The 19765-nt window shown below is 36.0% G+C and overlaps 1 pseudogene; it reads left to right on the top strand.

The window, feature by feature from the left end:
* The first annotated feature begins 14909 nt into the window (after positions 1-14909).
* LOC133322064 (elongation factor 1-alpha 1-like) lies at positions 14910-19150 on the top strand (annotated as a pseudogene).
* The last annotated feature ends 615 nt before the right edge of the window (positions 19151-19765 follow it).

A 19765-nucleotide genomic window follows, 5' to 3' on the forward strand; every position in this document is an offset into this window, starting at 1 on the left:
ATCGGCTTCTAGTTATAGCTAGTAGGCTCTGTTTGTGGCACTCGGCTCCGTTGTATAGTTGGGTTCGGTAGTGCTGGTTGACGTAGTTGGATCGTGTTGTGACGGTTTATGTATTCGTCTCGAGTATTAGTAGTGTGATCAGTAGGCCTAATATGTAACTTTTAACAATAGTTGTTATTGTTTATTTTATAGTCAGGTCTTGTTGCTGAAATAAGAATAATTGTCTATTTTGAAGTGAAGTGAAAACTAGCCAAAAAAAATCCTATATCTCCAGAAAGAATTGAGATAAGGAAAATTTGCATTACAGTGTGGAATTTTATCTGTAGTCAGGTAAAGTTCGAAGATGAACAATATCTGTCAACATTTTGTGGTAGGCCCCATATAACGGCTCCCCAGACAAGACAATATTAGACAATCAACTAAACGTGATATTTTTGTTTATAATTGGTTATATCTCCCTACCAAAAACTATTAATATCGCTACACTTATTTATTTTTAATGTCCTCTTTATAAATAGCTAAAATTATTGTTTCATATGAGTTGGCGACTTTATTTCAAGAAGATGTCAGTATGTTGGAGGCTGCAGAAAGTTCGACCGCCCGAACTTTACGTCTCTTTTGCTTCTTCATTATTAAATCTTCTAATAAGACCGTGAATACCCCTACTGTCTTGAAAATATTGTTTAGTTTTTTTTTTTTTGCTATTATTTCTATCTTCGATGGTACGGTTAAAATCATCATAACAATCAGTATTTCCGTTTTAATTTACCACCCGCCGTAAAAAGTAATTTTTTGTCTTTGTTCAGCGGTGCTAACAATTGAATGAATGGACAGACAAACCAAAAAAGAGCAAAGCAAACAAATCAAAGCATCAAGATCAAGTGAATGAATCGACAACGTACAATTTTTAATAACTTCATTCAGATAGATTGAAGATGGATGTTAAGAAACTCATCAAAAGTATCGACATCCAACACAAACCTTGTTCTTTGTGATTACTTCATCGTTATATTTTGTGATTCGAATAAACAACTTTGAATGTTCTGCAATTGTTGTGTGTGTGTTCGTTTTTGGCCAAATTATAAACATTGCGATTGTAAAAGTTATTATGAATGGTATCGTAATTTGTAGATAACAACCCAGTATTATTTTATATAATTTTCATTATTAGAACATTTTCAGTTCTCAAACGACAATTATTGGAATCGTTGTAAACAAATTACCGCATTATGTTGAGGTTACCTGTAACTGCAACAACAATAAATCTTAATGAATGAAAAAATGTGTTAAATAACAACTCTTTTCTGGCAAAACACTAAACAACATCATTATTAAACACGTGTAAACAACATATTTTACTCCTCGTCTTGTTGTCGCTGAAAATCTCTCCAATACCGCTCCCTCCCCATTCCATGATGCATCTTCCCTGGACTAACCATTTCTTATGTTTGGAAAATGTGAAATATTTTATGATGACTTAACTTCAAAATGTAATGGGCCAGATCATATAGCCGACACTCTGCACAGACGCAACAACAATAAATGAATGACAATAATGAAAACACTTCCCAGCCCCTTTTCAAATGAAAAAGAAAACTCGAATGAACAAATTAATATGAAGCGGTGGAGCATGATGATCATGATGATATGAATTCTGATCATGATGACCAGTGTTGCCAAAACATGATTGAGAAAAAGTGCTAGATTTTGTTGAAAAATATGCTAAAAAGTGCTGAAAATTTTAGAATAGTGCTAGAAAAAGTGCTAAAAATGAATATGAAGATATTTGATTATATTTTATATTTTGTGGGGATGTTATGAGTGTTTGTGTTACAACAGCTTGTAACGTCACGAAATATTGGTTCTGGACGCACATTTTAGTGTACGGATCGTCATGTTTTTATACCGTACAAGAGTTTGTAACGCAGCGAAATATTGGTCCTAGACCCACCTTTAAGTATACCGATCGTCATATCTCGACTAGCTGAGTCGTCCGTCCATTATAATTTGTAAACACGATACAGGCCACAGTTATGGACCAATCTTCACGAAATTTTGCAAGTAGGATGGGTTCGGCCCAATGAAGACCCCTATTGTTTTTGGTAAAGATCGGTTAATATTTAGCGGATGAAATTGACCAAATACTGAATTTTTGTCGGTTTTTCTGGTCGCTCCAGAGGCCGCAATTATTGCCCAAACATCTCGAATTTTTACATGGAGAAGGGGATTGGGTCAAAGAATAAGCATGCCTGTTTTGATCGGTCAATATTTAGAGGGTCAAATGGACCCTGACTTTTGTGTGAAAAATCAAAAAAATTGTATTGTATGGCGTATATATTTACTCCTGAAGGACATAGAGCCGAGGAGTTCATAGTATATCCAATAGGAGTGGTTGGCCTTTAAATTGATACCAGGTGCTTATATATTCAAATATTATTTAGTAAACCATTACCACACTAGAGGGCGGAAATATAGCGCTGATCGCTTTGAAATGTTCCATGAGGTTCCAGTTATGGCCAAGGACAACGCCTATAATTTTCGGTGACGATCAGATAATAATTTTGGGATGAAGTGGACCGAAAACTAAACTTTTTTGGACAACCAGGTTGAAGAGAGTATAGACAAGTAATTAGAAGGACTGTATTGAATATTAGTAATATTCGGAAAATATGTCGGTGTAAGGAGGAGGTTCTGTATACCTCTAATCTAGCAAGAGGGTGCAACTATCACGAAATGTTGCCTAGGCTCGGAATAAAAATCCGCAGAATGTTAGAGTTCCGTGGTAGTTGTGTAGGGTATCGTATGGTCGGCCCCGTCCGACTATACTGTTCCGCTCACTGTTTTTTTCTTGATGCCGCCTTTATAATCCGAACACCAATAACCCAATAAATACGGGAAATAAAATTCTATATCGATCAAGGCATACCCGGCTTTATATTGTACCTGCCAATATGGGGATTTTTACACGTTTTTCGGTTAAATTGGGTGTAATTTTATATTTTGGGTTCTCATAACAGTATCACCGCACTAAAACTTATTAATATTGACCTAAGTTGATATTTTGAGAATTTTAAACAAGTTTTTCAGCAGAATTGGCTGTAATTTGGTATTTTGTATTCTCATTGGCTGCCAAATCTCGCTACCAAAACTATCAATATTGATCTCTGTTTTATTATAGCCCCACTATTTGATGTTTTGAGAATTTAAATATCTGTTTACAACGTATTTTCGGTATGTTCAGGGTTCTATCATAACATAAGTTTTCTCCTAGGAGGCCCAATTAATTTAAGACATTTTGATTTTCATCCTCATGGTGGAGGATATAAAAATTTCGGACGGGCAAACTTAAAATCATGTTTACTTGTTTTGTTCTGATATTGTAGTATAATTATAACCCAGGAGTTGGATAACTCGCAGAATTTTTCACCGACATGGCAATTAGTTTCGCAGAAAATGTAAGTCTTGTGGTAGTTTCATATCATCATCATATGGATAGCCCCGTCCGACTATACTGCTCCAATCACTGGAAAAGCATTGGAAAATCAAATCCACTATGTAAAACATACAGAAACGTCAATGTGTCAATGTAAAATCGAAAAACGACAATTTTTTGAAGTGATACTAAAAATTTTGAAAAAATCTTGGAACAAATTTAAAATGCTAAAAAAAGTGCTAGGTGCTACAGCGATTTTTTTGATGCTAAACGAGTTTAAAAAGTGCTAAATCTAGCACTAAAAGTGCTAAATTGGCAACACTGATGATGACCATCGTCATTATCAGCTGTATTATAGCAATCAACAACAGCGCCACAATTTCCATCATTGACACCACAAAACTTTGTTTGGATGTCTTGTGATAGAGATGTCGAAAGGAAAATATTTTCGGATTAATAAAGATTTGGATAATACAGCCATCGATTGGGGATTTGGGGCTAAAATTAACATAACCATATATTTCTGTGATGGGAATGTTTATCGCCAATTTTTCAACTCTTTGTCATACTGTGTTACTGGGTATTATGTCTTTTGTTCATATATTTTTGTAACAGGCAAAAGAAAATGAGATAGACCTATGATTCCTTTTGAGAATATGTATAGAATCGCTTTCTGAGTGCACATATTCTTGTAAACAACGTACATGTTGCATTTATGATCCGAATTGGATGCAATTTGGTACAGCTCATTTATATTGCTCATTACAAAACCCTATTGAAATTAGGTAAATGGTGCAATAAAAAATCTATGTCTGTTCGATTTACACGCAATTTTGCCTAGCGTACTGAATTAAGTATAGATTGACGCGCGTGAAGTTTACTTAAATCATTTCAGATTTAGATACAGCAACCCAAAAATATGTTGAATAAATGTTGCACTAAAGAGAGTATTGAATTAAGCCTACAATGAATTGTATTAAATTTCCCATTTGGTTTATCAAACTTTTTTCGATAGAGATCAAAAATCGTATAGCGTACTGCAATGCGCTGGTTTTTCATGTTTACATTAGGCATACGAAGTCGAGCGCAGAAGTCGACTTTTAGACTTTTCGATTTTTTCTTTGACTAAAAAGTCGACTATTCGATCTATCGATTTTGTCAAATCAGTTCAAAATCGATTTTTGATTTTTAATGTATAATGCAAATCAACTAAATACTTATTTTATTGTATGAATTATTGCCAAAATATAAAATAAAGTTCTGGAATGTGCAATTTTTGTGCAATTCAGGCTTTGTGATAATAAATCGAGTATTTATGAAAAAATTGAGAGTCGATCTTTCAGAGTCGACTTTGTGATTTCCTCAAAGATGGGCCGACTTCGACTTTTATACAAATACATACAACAGATCGATTCATAGATTAGTCGAAAATGATTTATTTATCCCAAGTTTACATCCCCATTCATCGCAAACTTTTTAAAACGTTGTGTTGAATATTTTCCACAGCAGAACCTTGATGAAATTTTAGTTTATTCGCAGATAATTTGAAATATAGAAAATGGAAGCCCGTAAAGCTTTAAACTTTTTTTACGTTTTACGATGTGGCGAACAAAGCAACAAATTTCCGTTTTTTTATTACTAGAACCCAGTGTAAGTCAATTTGGTGGTCAGATGTTGCGAATAACGTAAAAATAGGGAAAATATGAAACGACCTTTATAATATTCTGATTTTTTTGCCATCCAAGAACCCTCAACGTAAATTTAAATAAAGCGGGGCCTTCATATGGGTACAATGTCAAAATATGGGCCTATATTTTATAAAGATAATTATGGCCCCTTAAATTAAAAAAAATACGACTAAAACGGAAATTGGACATTAGTTAGATAATTTTCTGTATAGAAGTGGGACACCAAAAACTCGAAATACTAAATTACAGCTCTTTCGATTGGATAAAACTATAAAAATTACAAAAATGGCATTGCCTTTATATGGGAGCTACATTAAAATAAGGATTGATATACACCTTTTCAATACCAAACACCCTTGGAGTAGACATAACATTGCACTATAGTAACAAAACATTTCCCAATATCGAATACTATGCCAAATTATAGCCAAATCTATGAAAAAATCTGGTTAAAATTTAATAATACCGAAAATGGGGCGGGACCTTTATGTGGTGGCGATACCAAAATCTTGAATCTATGTAGACAATTTTCTCCCACAATGTGTTTTACACTCCAATATCCTCGAATTCCCAATTACAGCCATTACAATGGGACACCAACATAGCGGTGTGTAGGGGACATAATATCGGACCATATATTAATAATTGTTTTGAAAGAAGATTTTCTACCGGGTGAATGCCCAAAATACCAAATTACGGCTGATTAGCGTAAAATACGTGCCCAAGAGCTTCAAAATAACAAATATTGGGGGACCATTGTATGGGGGCTACCCTAAAAAGTATTAGTAGGGACATTTTCTAACCAGTGAGAACCGTGCCTAAAATCTTCAAAATACCATATTTTTGATGGCACCGATATATGGAGACTATACCAAAACATTAAACGATATATCCCGTTTTCAAAACCAAACATCCTAGGAGTAATAAAATTGTACGATTAAGAATGTCGTATTTCGAGCGGAATGACAAAGTTAATATACGCCACGCCATATGGTGGAGGATATGGTAAATCCAGAATAATACGAAATAATAGATAAGTAAATCGGACGTGGCCGACTATATGCTACTCTTTTCCACAATATTTATATTCAAGAGATGCATCCAAACAGACGTCGCATTTTTAAATGACCATTGATATGAACATTTAGTAGCACTCGGAGAAACATTGGGTACTTTATGCGCCATTTACATAAAATTCGAAGATGATATATATGTTATATCTAAAATTGAACCTATTTCATCCAAACTTGCCAGTGGTTATTTTTGTCCCATTTTGATACATTGTGGAAAATGTTGTGTGAATCAGATAAACTTAGATAAAATCGGAGGAAAACATATATGGTATTTATATCTAATTCTGAACTGATTTCATCCAAACTTACGAGACCCATTTTGATACACTATTAATTAAAATCGGATGAAAATATATATGAGGTATATACAACCATTCGACATGTTAGGCTATATTAACTTTAGAACGTTGTGCAAAATGTGGTGACTCTTTGATGTACTATTTGCTAAAAGTCCAACGAAAATATACATAGGGACTATATCTAAATCTGAAACGATTTTCACCAATTTTAATAGGGTTTGCCCTTGTGGCAAATTAACGATCTGTGCCAATTTTCATCTCATTCGTTTACAATTTAATGTTTACAATTTAACACGGACAGACGGACATGCATAAAACGACTCAGAATGCTATTCTATGCATCTTTGTCTCGTTTCATTTTGCCTGTTACACATAGACGTGATACCCTGTTCCAAAATGTGGTAAAGGGTATAAATAACACAATTTCTATATTTGCATCCCTACTAGTCTGACACAAAACATTATCATCCACCACTATTTGGTTGTCTCACATTAACCAAACAGTAGTCCACAATAGTCACTGCACTAACGACAGCAATATCATTGACGATCAAATGCAGCAACAGCACTGACCAACTCAGCAGCAGAACAGTAGTAACAGCAGCAAAATCGCGGCAACAAACACCGGCAATTAGATGAGACAAACACACACCAAATTCGAAGAAATCCATTATTTGTAATGGATACTAAAAATTAACAATTTTCATTATAAAATCTCCACAACAAAAACGCCTTGGTGTACTTCGTGGCAGTGGCGGCTGGCACCCCTCCCCAAATGCGGCTGGCTATTAGCAAAGCGGTGGCATTTTAGCAGCATCCCGGCAGCCGCTGCAATAACTGTGACGGCTTTTTCAATGAACCACTAATGTTTGGAATACAGCCTAATGGTCGTCGGTCACAAAGCGCAAAAAAAGATAAGGAAATTGTAAAAGAAAAATATTTAGTATTTCCCCCCACGTCTAACAGCTTCGTCATCTCTTCTAATAAAGATGGTTGTGGCTTCTTAATGGTCACATGGTTGGTTGCAACATGAGCTCCGACATGTTACAAGAAGTCAATGAAACACGGCACATGAAAAAAAGGAGATCGCTGTTAATGTTTTTGTTTCTGTTTCTTTTTTTATCATTTTAGTTTTGCTATTTCTGCACCGTTTGCTTTGATTTCTAGAAGCGGTAGCCAGTTTTATACGCGTGTTTGTCTCCAAGGCAAAAAACAATTAAATGCAATCAATACTCGGTTGCGTATCCAAATATAAACGACATATGAATTAATTGTTTGAACCGTGTGGTTAAGCGAAATAAGTCGGTAACTACCGTAACCGTAACTGATATTGGTTTGCAACAAAAGATCAACCAACATCACAACAAAAATTGTCACACGACTGGGAGAAATAGAGTCAAGCGGTATATGAGTAGCCAGCTAGCTATTAGTTCACCATGGATCTTTAGTATCAATTAACAGCGGGCAACAATAATTGTATCCCAGATGAAAAGACTCAATTACATTTAATTGCTGTTGTTATTATATGAAATTTAAGGATATAGAATTTGTAATATTTTGAAATAATAACATGAAGATGATGTAGCCAATAAAAATATATTTGGTTGAGACATGTCATGGATAATTTTTATTATTGAAATAATACACTAGTTTTTATATCCTACACCAACATAAAGTACACACTATTATGTCATTTGGTAAGTTCGAAAGGTTATATCTATAGTGGAACTATACTACTGCGAAATACTTTGAGAAGCGAGGAAAATGCCTGTATATTTATAAGGGGGAGATAACAGATAAGTGAAACCATGCAAACAGTAATATAAGGATATCTTGTAACCTAGAAACAGAAATAGTTATCATTCCATTTTAGGGATTACCATTACGCAGAAAATCTCCCTACCAAAAAATATTTTTAGAGTAGTTCTAATATAATGCTACATACCAAAATTCGGTATATTGGAGAGTTTGAACAAATGTTTCAACCAAATTGGCTGCAACTTTCTCAAATCTTTTTACTAAAATTATGTTTCCGAATAACCCCCATATAATGGTACTTATTGGTTCTAAATCGATTTTACAGGTTGTAATGTGGTGTCAAATTTTCCTAATAAAAATAATTAAAATTGGTTTACGTTTCGGTATATCTCCCAGTTTTACATAAAAGTTTCTCCCAATTTTTGGTATTACAAGATTTATTACTGGATTCCTTGTGAATAAAAAAAAATTCTGAAATTATTCAAAAACGTTAATATTTTAAAATAGTCCCCATACAAATGCCTCGTTTAGTATTCGGTATGTTGAAGTTTTAACAACAGTTTTCTGTAGTTCGGAATATTTTATTTACAGAGCATGAATTACATACTACCATATAATCAAATAACATAGTCTCGGTCAAAAAGGTCTTTATGTCCTCCACCACAATACAATCATATGTCCGTGCGTCAGTCGGTCTGTCGATGTAAAATTGTTAGTAAAGTACGGGTCACAATTATGACCTTATTGGAATTGAAAACCAGTAAGGAAAGTAGTAAAGTCGGACGAGGCCGACTATATGATACCCCTCACCACTTTAGGTATATTCAACAGATGAATCCTAAAAAATATAGGTTTTTTGCAATGGGACAAAAATATGTAAATCAATTCAAAACAGATATCAATCCGAGTGTCCAATTGTATAAAAAATAGTAGTTTGGTGCACCATTTACTAAAAATCGGACGAAAATATATAATATATCTGGAAATCTAAACCGATTTCAGTGAAATTTATCACACTGTAGATTGTACTATCTTCAGTACGTTGTGCAAAATTTTGTGCCAATCGGCCACATTTTGGTGCTTTGGTGCACCATTTGCAGAAAATCGGACAAACTATAAGTGGGAGCTATATCTAAATCCGCAGTAGGTTATACTTACTTCAGTTCGTTGTGCAAAATTGTGTGTCAATCGGCCATATTTTGGAGCTTTGGTGCACCATTTACTGAAAATCGGACGAAACTACATACGGGAGCTATATCTAAATCTGAACCGATTTCAGCGAAACTTTCCGCACAGTAGGTTATACTAACTTCAGGACGTTGTCCAAAATTTTGTGGCAATCGGCCATATTTTGGGGCATTGGTGTACCATTTACTACAAATCGGACGAAACTATATATGGGAGCTATATCTAAATCTGAACCGATGCGACCGGTACTTTGTTTACAATTTAACATTGACAGACGGACGGACGGACATGCATAAATCGAATGCATATTCTCAAAAGGAACCCTGTACCACAGTGTGGTGAAGGGTATAAATATCGGTTTGATATTGCTCCCATATATAGGTTTGTCCGAATCCACAATAGTTCACAAAAGTCACAATGTTTATCCGATTGATCCAAATTTTTATAAATTGTACTGTGTTAAGCACACATTGTCGTATGCAAAGTTTTGTATAAATCGGTTTAAACTTCGAGCTATCTCGATATATATATCGTTTGTAAAAGGTGCACCGAACTCCCAATATACGTTCCGTAGACATTATAATCCGATTATAGGTAAACGGTGCACCCAATATCATATATTCGGTTGATTTATAAGACATTTTATTAACTTTAGAGGGTATAAAGACACAAAATTAATAGGTCAGGATCGAAAATGACTCCTTCCATATAATGATTTCTTCGAATTTCCGGTATTCCCTAACAGAGCTATTCAGTATTGGTCTATTTTTTAGTACAGTCTCATATAACATTGCCCTCTAAATGGCAGTATTTTGAGGATATTTGACACTTTATTAATAACGCTCCACATTTTGTATTTTTTTAATTAAAAAAAATCCCCATAAATGACGTTTACATTCATATTTTGTATACGTTGTAATTTGCAACATTCGTGTTTAGAAAAATCGTCTGTATTCAATACAGTATAACCTGCCCGTTATTCAATACAGTATAATATAGTTCCTTGTGTGGTGAGAAACTTCTTCTTTGCCCCCTATCCTCCCTTTTACGGTATACTGGAAGTTTTAACCATAATTTTCAACCGAAGCGGATGTCATTTGGAATTCCATGTTCATGGAAGGTAATACACAAATTATTTTATGTTTTAGATTCCCATTGAGTAAAAAATCTCCTTACCTATATTGGCTTTCACATGATGGTGCCATCCATTATTTGGTGTTTTGATGAGTTTTGGGCGCGTTCATTAACCGAATTGGCTCTAATTAGATTTTTCAGGTTCTCATGGGATCCACACACCAGACTAATCATAATAGACGTTCGATATCATGAGACGAAATGTCATATGGAAGACATTGAACAAAAAGGGAGTACCACAGACAATAATCCGAATAATAAGAGCGATATACGAAGATGCAGAACTCTCAGTATTAGAAAGAGAACATGTCTGGCTCTCGTATGAACTAGGATTATTGACTTCGCTCTAAAATTAACAAAATGGCGGACCTTTAAAAAAATATTTTAAGAAAATCCCCGATTTTTTACCAAAAACCAAGTTAAACCAGTAAGGAAAGTAGTAAAGTCGAACTGGGCCGACTATATAATACCCTTCACCACGTTGGGTACATATGTATCCGAAATGACGTCGACTTTTTGAAGGAATTTTGACATGAAATTGAACGAACTTAAATTTGTGATTTTTATGTCTTTCTGGAGCCTATGCTAAATTTCATTTAATTTGGGCAAGTTTAGAGTCGTTTGCACACATTTGAGTAAATCGATTTAAAGCAAACTTGACATACGCTATATGGTATGCTGCACTGTTTAAAATTTAATCTCAAATTCGTGCAAATCGAATGGTTTTCAGAGACTTTGGTGTACCATTTACCTAAAATCCGACGAAACTATGTACGGAACCTATATCTAAATCTGAACCGATTTTCACGAAACTTAGCACACGTGATTCTAGACTTAATTCAATACGCTATACCAAATTTCGTGCAAATCAAATAGGGACTTTGGCAGACCATTTACCTAAAATCGGGTGAAACTATATATGGGAGCTATATCTAAATCTGAACCGATTTTCACGAAACTTAGCACACATCATTCTAGACCTAATTCAGTAGGCTATACCAAATTTCGTGCAAATCGAAAGATATATAGGGACTTTGGTACACTATTTATCTTAAATCGGACGAAAATATATATGGGAGCTATATCTAAATCTGAACCTATTTTTCCCAATTTCAATAGGGTTCGTCCTTGGGCCAATTAAGTGATCTGTGCCAAATTTCATCCAAATCGGATCATAAATGCGACCTGTACTTTGTTAACAAAAATACATGGACGGACATGAATAAATGGACTCATAAAGTGATTCTATGCATATTCTCAAAAGGAACCATGGGTCTATCTCAATTATTTTTGCCTGTTAAAAACATATGCACAAAGACATACTACCATGTACCACAGTGTGGTGAAGGATATAATAATAAGGAAGTTCTTCACCGCTTGGCTTTATCCTAGTTCATACTATAGCTATACACTCACAGAGAAACGTGTACAAATTTGGAATCGATTGGGTTATAAGTTTTTGAGTTATCGTGCCCGCCATTCGTTTAGAGAAAAACTCGTGTAAAGTCTGAGAAGCCCTTCAGCCGTTACTTGCTGTTGACAGAATAAATCGGCTATATCTTCAAGAGTACTTGAGATTTTTACTTCAAATTTTGTAGGGACATTCCTGAATTAGTGTAGATTCGAATTAAGTCGAGGGGTTCCCTTAATTTAGAAAATGTTTAAAAATGTCTATATTGGCCGATTTTTTCATATAGCCCCTTTGTTAAGGTTTTAACCGACATTTCTGGTGAATAAAAAATTTATTTCTTGATATTATTCAATATCGATTGATATTACAAAAACCGCAGTTTTCCAACCTGAGCAAAAAATGCAATAACATAATAAAGTTCCCGACCTGCCGTTTCGGATCGAAAGATGGGTTCAAAAAGGTTCAGCGATCTCATTGCGCAGAATATCTGATAGTGGAAATATGCTACTCGTTTCAAATGGCACGACAAACTAAATATACCTATCAATTTACGTCGCCGCGATGGCCATAACGAAAAATCTTCCCAAAACAAATTGCAGTGTCTATTTCAGCACCTTAAATCCACAACACACTTGGATTTGCCTTAAAGACAAAGCTGTCCAACTCTACGAATTAGTAGCTATCCAAAAGCCTGAGAAAATCGCTATAGTCAAATGGATGGTAAAAAAAGATTAGAAATCCAAAGAATTATGGTAAATAAAAAAGCAAATCTCAGCAAAAGGAAATTCTTCATTCGTTATGTTAACAATTTCAAAAATTAAATAAAATACCAATTTCAGATTGTTAATCACTTCATTTCTTAAAGTCTTCAACTAATCGCTGATGTTTGTTGCCATATGCAGGCGAGCTATATTTTCTTGTTGTTGGTGTTGTTATAGTTATTGTTGCTGTTGCTGTCACGGCAACTGCCGCTACCGCTAAGGTGGCTTCCACACCAAGATGGATGTTGTTGTTGCAATTGCTGGTTATTGCATTTGCGGAACGTTTGCACAACCACCGCTCTAGATAAGTCGTCGGTAGTAGTTATTTATGTGCGGCAGGGTTGTTGGCAGTGCCGCTGTTCTTGTTGTTGTCGTTTTTGTAGTTGTTGGATTTGGAGATTAAGCCAAATAAGTACGCCGCCAAGAGGACAAGAAATCAGCTACCAAAAGGCAGATCAACTAGCAACGTTCAAATATAGGTGGAGCAGCAGTCAATACCTAGATCAGTAATTCCAGCTGCAATAGTAAAAAAATGGCAACAGCAACAACAACAAAAACGGAGACATAAACTGCCGGCAACATCAGCTGTTAATAGCAACAACAACAACAACTGTATCAACGCCAATTATTGATACGCATCTATTTGTAGCACATGCGAATCGAATGAATGAATACAATGACGACAAACGGACAGACAGACAGTTAGACAAACAAACAAAGTGGCAGTCGTAGAGCTAATGGTGGTGTTGGTGGGTACTTATGTTACATGCCGCATTGACAGACTTTATTGACAGAATACTTGGTTATCTACGCGTACGAATGTTTTCTTGCCTTAACAGCAACATGCATCAGTGTTGCTACCAAGTTTGCAGTTGTTAATGTTAACGTTGTTGTTGCTCTTGTCGTTGTTGTTGTCTGCTGGTGGTGTGTTTGGTGTTGCAGTTACTACATATTGCTGAAATTGTAGCAGGTGATTTTTGGTCGAATTTGTTTTTGCATTACCACTGACTGCAAGACAAGATGTTGCTGCCACTGCCGTAATCTATAATGTTTGGCCCCGTATCGCCACCAAATTTATATTATATTTCAAACATATTGCCTCAAAATATTTTGACTGCATGTTCAATTCGGTGTTGGTCAGTGTTTGATTATTAGCAATAAGTGTTAAGTGAATATTATACGAGGACGGTTCAAGGAGATCAAATAAGTGTCGATATAGGTATATTAAATTCTATGAAATTGTGTGAGAAATGCCTTTAATCTCAGAATATAGGATTGAAAATATATTACTCCTCACAACTACAAAGTCCAAAAAACTGTAAAGACTGGAAAAAGACCAAGACCAAAGAGGTCACTATTTTGGAAAATGTGTTTAAAATTTCGGATGTAATGAAAAAATGGGATAGCCCATCTTTGAACTTTACCTGCCTCTAGCAAAAGACTTGTCTGTGCAAACGTTTAGCCTTCTTTGGAAGTTTGTATGATGACAGACAGCTGATGGACGGACAGGGCTAAATCGCCATATTTCGAGCACGATATGATAATTTGGCCGCATCGAAATTTGTATACCCTCCAACATGAGGCGGATATTAAAAATACATAATATCGATGGAGATTTCTATACGGGGATATGACAATAACGACTCGTCGCACAAACAAAGTTAGATTATTTGCGGATAAAAAATCTCTTCTTGTGGTATTTATATTACGGTTGAAGAAAATAATGACAAGTAGATCATTACGGACGGGATATACACAGAAAAAAATAAAATAGTCACAATCGAATGAGTCGGAGGTTGTTATCAACAGAAAGCATAGTCAAATAAACGGTTGCAAAGACAACAACCACCAAGTAAGGGGAGAGGCGGAGAACGATACCAAAACAAAATACAGTCACACACAATGAATGTTGGTTGGTTGGCACTACCTTTGTTCTTGTCAGAAGAGAGAGATAAAAACTGAGCCCAAATAGTGATAAAGTTTTTTTTCTGTGTAGAAGATTATAGTTACCTGCAAAAAATCCATCATGTCATAACTCGAAACTTGACCTATGGCGAATTTTTGAATTTTAGCGTCAATTCTTCTATTAGGCGTCAATTCTTTCTGTTAAAAAATCCCAATCAATATTCTCGTTCACTTTGTTCAGGTCTTTTGCCGGATAAGCATAGACTTAAGCCAATCAAACAGCCATGGGTAAGGAAAAGACTCATATTAACATTGTCGTCATTGGCCACGTCGATTCTGGTAAATCTACCACCACCGGTCACTTGATCTACAAGTGCGGTGGTACGACAAGCGTACGATTGAAAAATTCGAAAAGGAAGCCCATGAAATCGGTAAGGGTTCCTTCAAGCACTCCTGGGCTTTGGATAAATTGAAGGCCGAACGTGAGCGTGTTATCACCATCGATATTGCCTTCGAAACATCCATATACTATGTCACCATTATTGATTCCCCTGGTCACAGATATTTAATCAAGAACATGATCACTGGTAGCTCTCAAGCTGATTGCGCTGTCTTGGTGGTTGCTGCCGGTACTGGTGAATTCGAAGCTAGTATCTCCAAGAACGGTCAAACTCGTGAACACGCCTTGTTGGCCTTCACCTTGGGTGTCAAGCAATTGATCGTTGGTGTCAACAAGATGGATTCCTCCGAACCACCATACAGCGAAGCCCGTTACGAAGAAATCAAGAAGGAAGTCTCCTCTTACATCAAGAAGATCGGTTACAATCCCGCTGCCGTCGCTTTCGTCCCCATCTCCGGCTGGCGCGGTGATAACATGTTGGAAGCTTCCACCAACATGAACTGGTTTAACCCTACGGTCAATAACCGGGTACATTTGTACCTTTTTTTGAATAAAAATGCTGTAAAATTTTTAATAATGAAGATATTTGGATCAAACTTTGAGGAATGATTCTTGAGGTATTTTCACACATAATCGAAGAAAAAAATTATAAAAATTTTCCATATATATAATTTTTAAAATTTTTTAAAGTTATTACCTACGTAGATCAATAACCGTGGTACATTTGTACCCATCCAAAGATAGCTCTGTAACTCATTAAAAAATTGGATTATCGTGAGGTTTTTTGTTTAGTTTATACGGATCTGATATAGATGTAGGAACTCAAAATTATATATACATTAAAATAATATATATTTAAATCCATGCCTAAATTATAATCTATCTAAAACAATCATAGTAAATTCGTTATAGCTTTCGAATCGATCTTATTTAGGTGTTCCTCAACCCCTCTGCAAATTTTTGTGGCCCTAGACAACTTGGGGCCATCAGGGCGACTCGTGGAAGTCAGAAACTACCCTGGTTTTCCCTTGCTCCAATCACAATCACTATACTCATAAAATTTGAATAATTGGCAATAATAATTGTTTTAGTCCCTGTATACTAAAGGAAAACCAAGGTAGTTTCTGATTTCCACGAGTCGCCCTGATGGCCCTATGCAAGGTCGCCAAGGCCGCCAAAAAGGGCACCAAGGGCAAGAAGTAGCTGCTGTTGATGTTCAGAGCAACATCAACAACAAAACACTGCAGCAAATTGCATATTTTCCAACCAACTTATTCAACAAACTCCACCAGCAACAACATGTAGCAGCAACAACAACCACGCAACAAATAGAAAAATTTAAGTGCTTCCATCACAAATAGTTTCGCAGGAAACGAATGCTGTTGTCGCCCCTGCTAAATATACTCCTCCTCTAACAAAGAAGTGAGAAGAAACAAATATGTAGTCGCCGCCCACCATTCACCATTCCCAATGCCAGAACAGGGTCCCCGAAAGCAGTGCGTTTTTGTTACCTATGATGGCATAGGTGTCGTGGTGATTGGTCCGGGTGTGTGGCCCACAAAGAAACTGTCATTCATTCTTTCACTTAACGCGCGCAACAGCTCTAAGCATTTAAGTCTTTTTTTATATGTATTTAATTACTATATAATTTAATTATTATTTGTAATATTTTTTATACCCTACACAACTATGTTGTCAGGGTATTATAGCTTTGTGCAGCCCCAAATGTTTGTAACACCGCGAAATATTGGTCCTAGACCCACCTTTAAGTATACCGATCGTCATATCTCGACTAGCTGAGTAGATCTAGACGTGTGTGTCCGTCCGTCCGTCTGTCCATTATAATTTGTAAACACGATACAGGCCACAGTTATGGACCAATCTTCACGAAATTTTGCATGTAGGATGGGTTCTGGCCAATGAAGACTTTATTTTTGTCGGTTTTTCTGGTCGCTCCTGAGGCCGCAATTATGTCCCAAACACCGCGAATTTTTGCATAGAGATGGGGATCGGGCCAAATGGACCCTGACTTTTGTGTGAAAATGACAAAATTTGTATTCTATGGCGTATATATTTGCCCCTGAAGGACCAAGAGGAGTGGTTGACCTTTAAACTGATACCAATTTTATTGTCGTATGTACTCGGATATGGGAGTTACACTTAAATGTTTACAGGTGCTTACGTACTCAAATATTATTTAGTAAACCATTACCACACTAGAGGGCGGAAATATGGAAATATAGCACGCAACACTTTCACAAATATCCAGGTATGGTCAAGGACAACGCCTATAATTTTCGGTGATGATCAGATAATAATGTTGGGATGAAGTGGACCGAAAACGTATTTTTTGTTTGTTTTTTTTTTTCGAGTCGATCTACCAGCCACAATTGAAAGCCGAACATCACAAAACAACCCACGTTGAAGAGAATCTGGACAAGTAATTAGAAGGACTGTACTGAATATTAGTAATATTTGTGGAACTCTGGTGGGTCATGAGGGTGCAAACATCACGAAATATTGCCCAAGCTCAGAATGTGGTACCACAGAAAGTTATATGTTCATGGAAGTTGTGTAGGGTATCATATGGTCAGCCCCGTCCGACTATACTGCTCCGCTCACTGGTTTTATAATTATCTTATGTTGGGTACATTTCAGACATTTTTTTTAACCCTCACGCTTCAGTTTTTGTATGCTTAGGCCCATCTCATGGTGGAGGGCATAAAATGTTCCGCTCGGCTGGACTTAACGACTTTTTATAACCTTTACCACACTGTGGTACACGGTGTTATATCTTTGTGCATATGTTTCGGCACAGGTTCCTTATTTGGTCCAAGAACGAACACTTTTGAAATTGGATAATATCGGTTCTGAATTAGATGTAGCTCCCATATATAGTTTCGTCCGATTTTATGTGAATGAATTTTATTTGAATGGAATTAGGTTCACCCTGATATATGTGAAGTTTTTTTGAAGGCTGTTCAGTATTATATATAGCTGTCTCAAAGCAGGTAGCCCAGACACCTACAACGGCGCAAAGCGACTCTGCTGATTCGAAAGAGGTTCCGGAAGATCTGCGGGTAGCGATCATCGACCGAGCTGATACGAAAATACCCGCTTTTAAAATGCCTTCTCACTTCAGTTCACCAAGCTTACAGAAGTAATCGTATTAAAAGCGTTTCAAGATAGATATGCTTTTTAATTCCCTTGATCCACTGACTATGCAGAATTTCTCCAATTCAACTGTGTTCCACTTCGAGAGAATGTCCGCGAATAGTCGAATTAATGATTTGCAGGAGTATAATGATTCAAAAGGATTATCATCCTTATTGTACCATTGAATCCAGTACATATCTAGAGGGTCATGGCGCTAGGCGAGAAAGGAAAGTATTATCAGGATATTATAATAGATGCAGCCTCTCGACATATCACTCGTCGATCCTCGTTGTACGAAACCTACTGACCAGTAGATATCAAATATCTCATACTGAAAGTCAATGTTTTGTTGGTTAATCAATTACATTTTATTTATTTATAGGTCCTTAGGTTGAACATTATTTTTTAAAACAAATCCTTAAAAAGCTATCACCGCATATAGCTGTCTTTCATAGGAAAACACGAATTTTGTCACATCGTTTTGATTATCGGTCCATAGTTATTAATAGTGTATATGATCGATAGTGTATATGGAAGACCGGTATAATAAAAAGTTGACCGAGACGCTTTCTCTCATAACTATACATTAAAATGTCATTAAACCAACAAATTGTGTGGCCCTCGTTACTTTTTAACAGCTCGCATTAGTTTTGTAAGTACATATTCGTGTAAGTTCAATATATTTTTTTTTTCATATTTTGGTCAACGGACTTTGCGTGTCTGATTTGTGGATATTATGGATTTGTATTTTTGGTATGAGTTGCATTAATGCATTAAATTTCATATTGCAGGCATGCCACCATAAACAAATGCCCAATTCATCCGTAGACGGACAATCTGAAATATCGACATTACCTGAAATTGTCAGCAATGCCTTAATACAGGCAGCCAGCCAGCCAACCCGCCAGCGAACCAACTTGAGTGCAACAACTAAATCAATTTAATTCATTCATTAATTCACACACACATATACATATGTAGGAGCGATTTGATATTTTCGTGTAATGCTTTTGATTCTGATTATGATTTAGGGATGTGTTTTGGTCTTCGCAACATTATTGTTTTACTTATTTTTGTTTTGTTTTTGCTATGGATTTTTTGGTTATTAACACAAAATCCGGATTACAAGATTTGGACGTGCAAAGTGTGCTAATGTAAACGTGCGGTATATATGCAGGCAGGCAGGCACCCCTACCACTTGTCGAACAAAAAAGTGTTTGCGGGAGTGTGTGTGTCTTGGTTTTGTTTAAATTAAGTTGTTAACAAAAATCCATTTACAACTGATGAAAAAATGTGATCTGTACAAATATAGAGGATCACAATGGGCAAAAATGGTAGCTGTAAGCATCTGATTTTGGATTACTGATTAAATCAGGTGTTTCATAATATTTGTGAAAAAATAACAATTATGGTTTCACCATTGCACCATTTGGGACACCCACAAGGTGTTTTAATGACATTCAACGCCTCGCTGAGAATAAGCGATCGTGAAGCAAACAGAATATAAAACATGTTCGTTGCACAACCTCCATTTGCAGTGAAGTTCCCAACCATATCTA

The sequence above is a fragment of the Musca vetustissima genome, unplaced genomic scaffold (genome assembly GCF_032173495.1).
Source record: "Musca vetustissima isolate MV318-11 ecotype Yass unplaced genomic scaffold, APGP_CSIRO_Mvet_v1 utg1006, whole genome shotgun sequence".
In the NCBI taxonomy this organism is placed as follows: Eukaryota; Metazoa; Arthropoda; class Insecta; order Diptera; family Muscidae; genus Musca; species Musca vetustissima.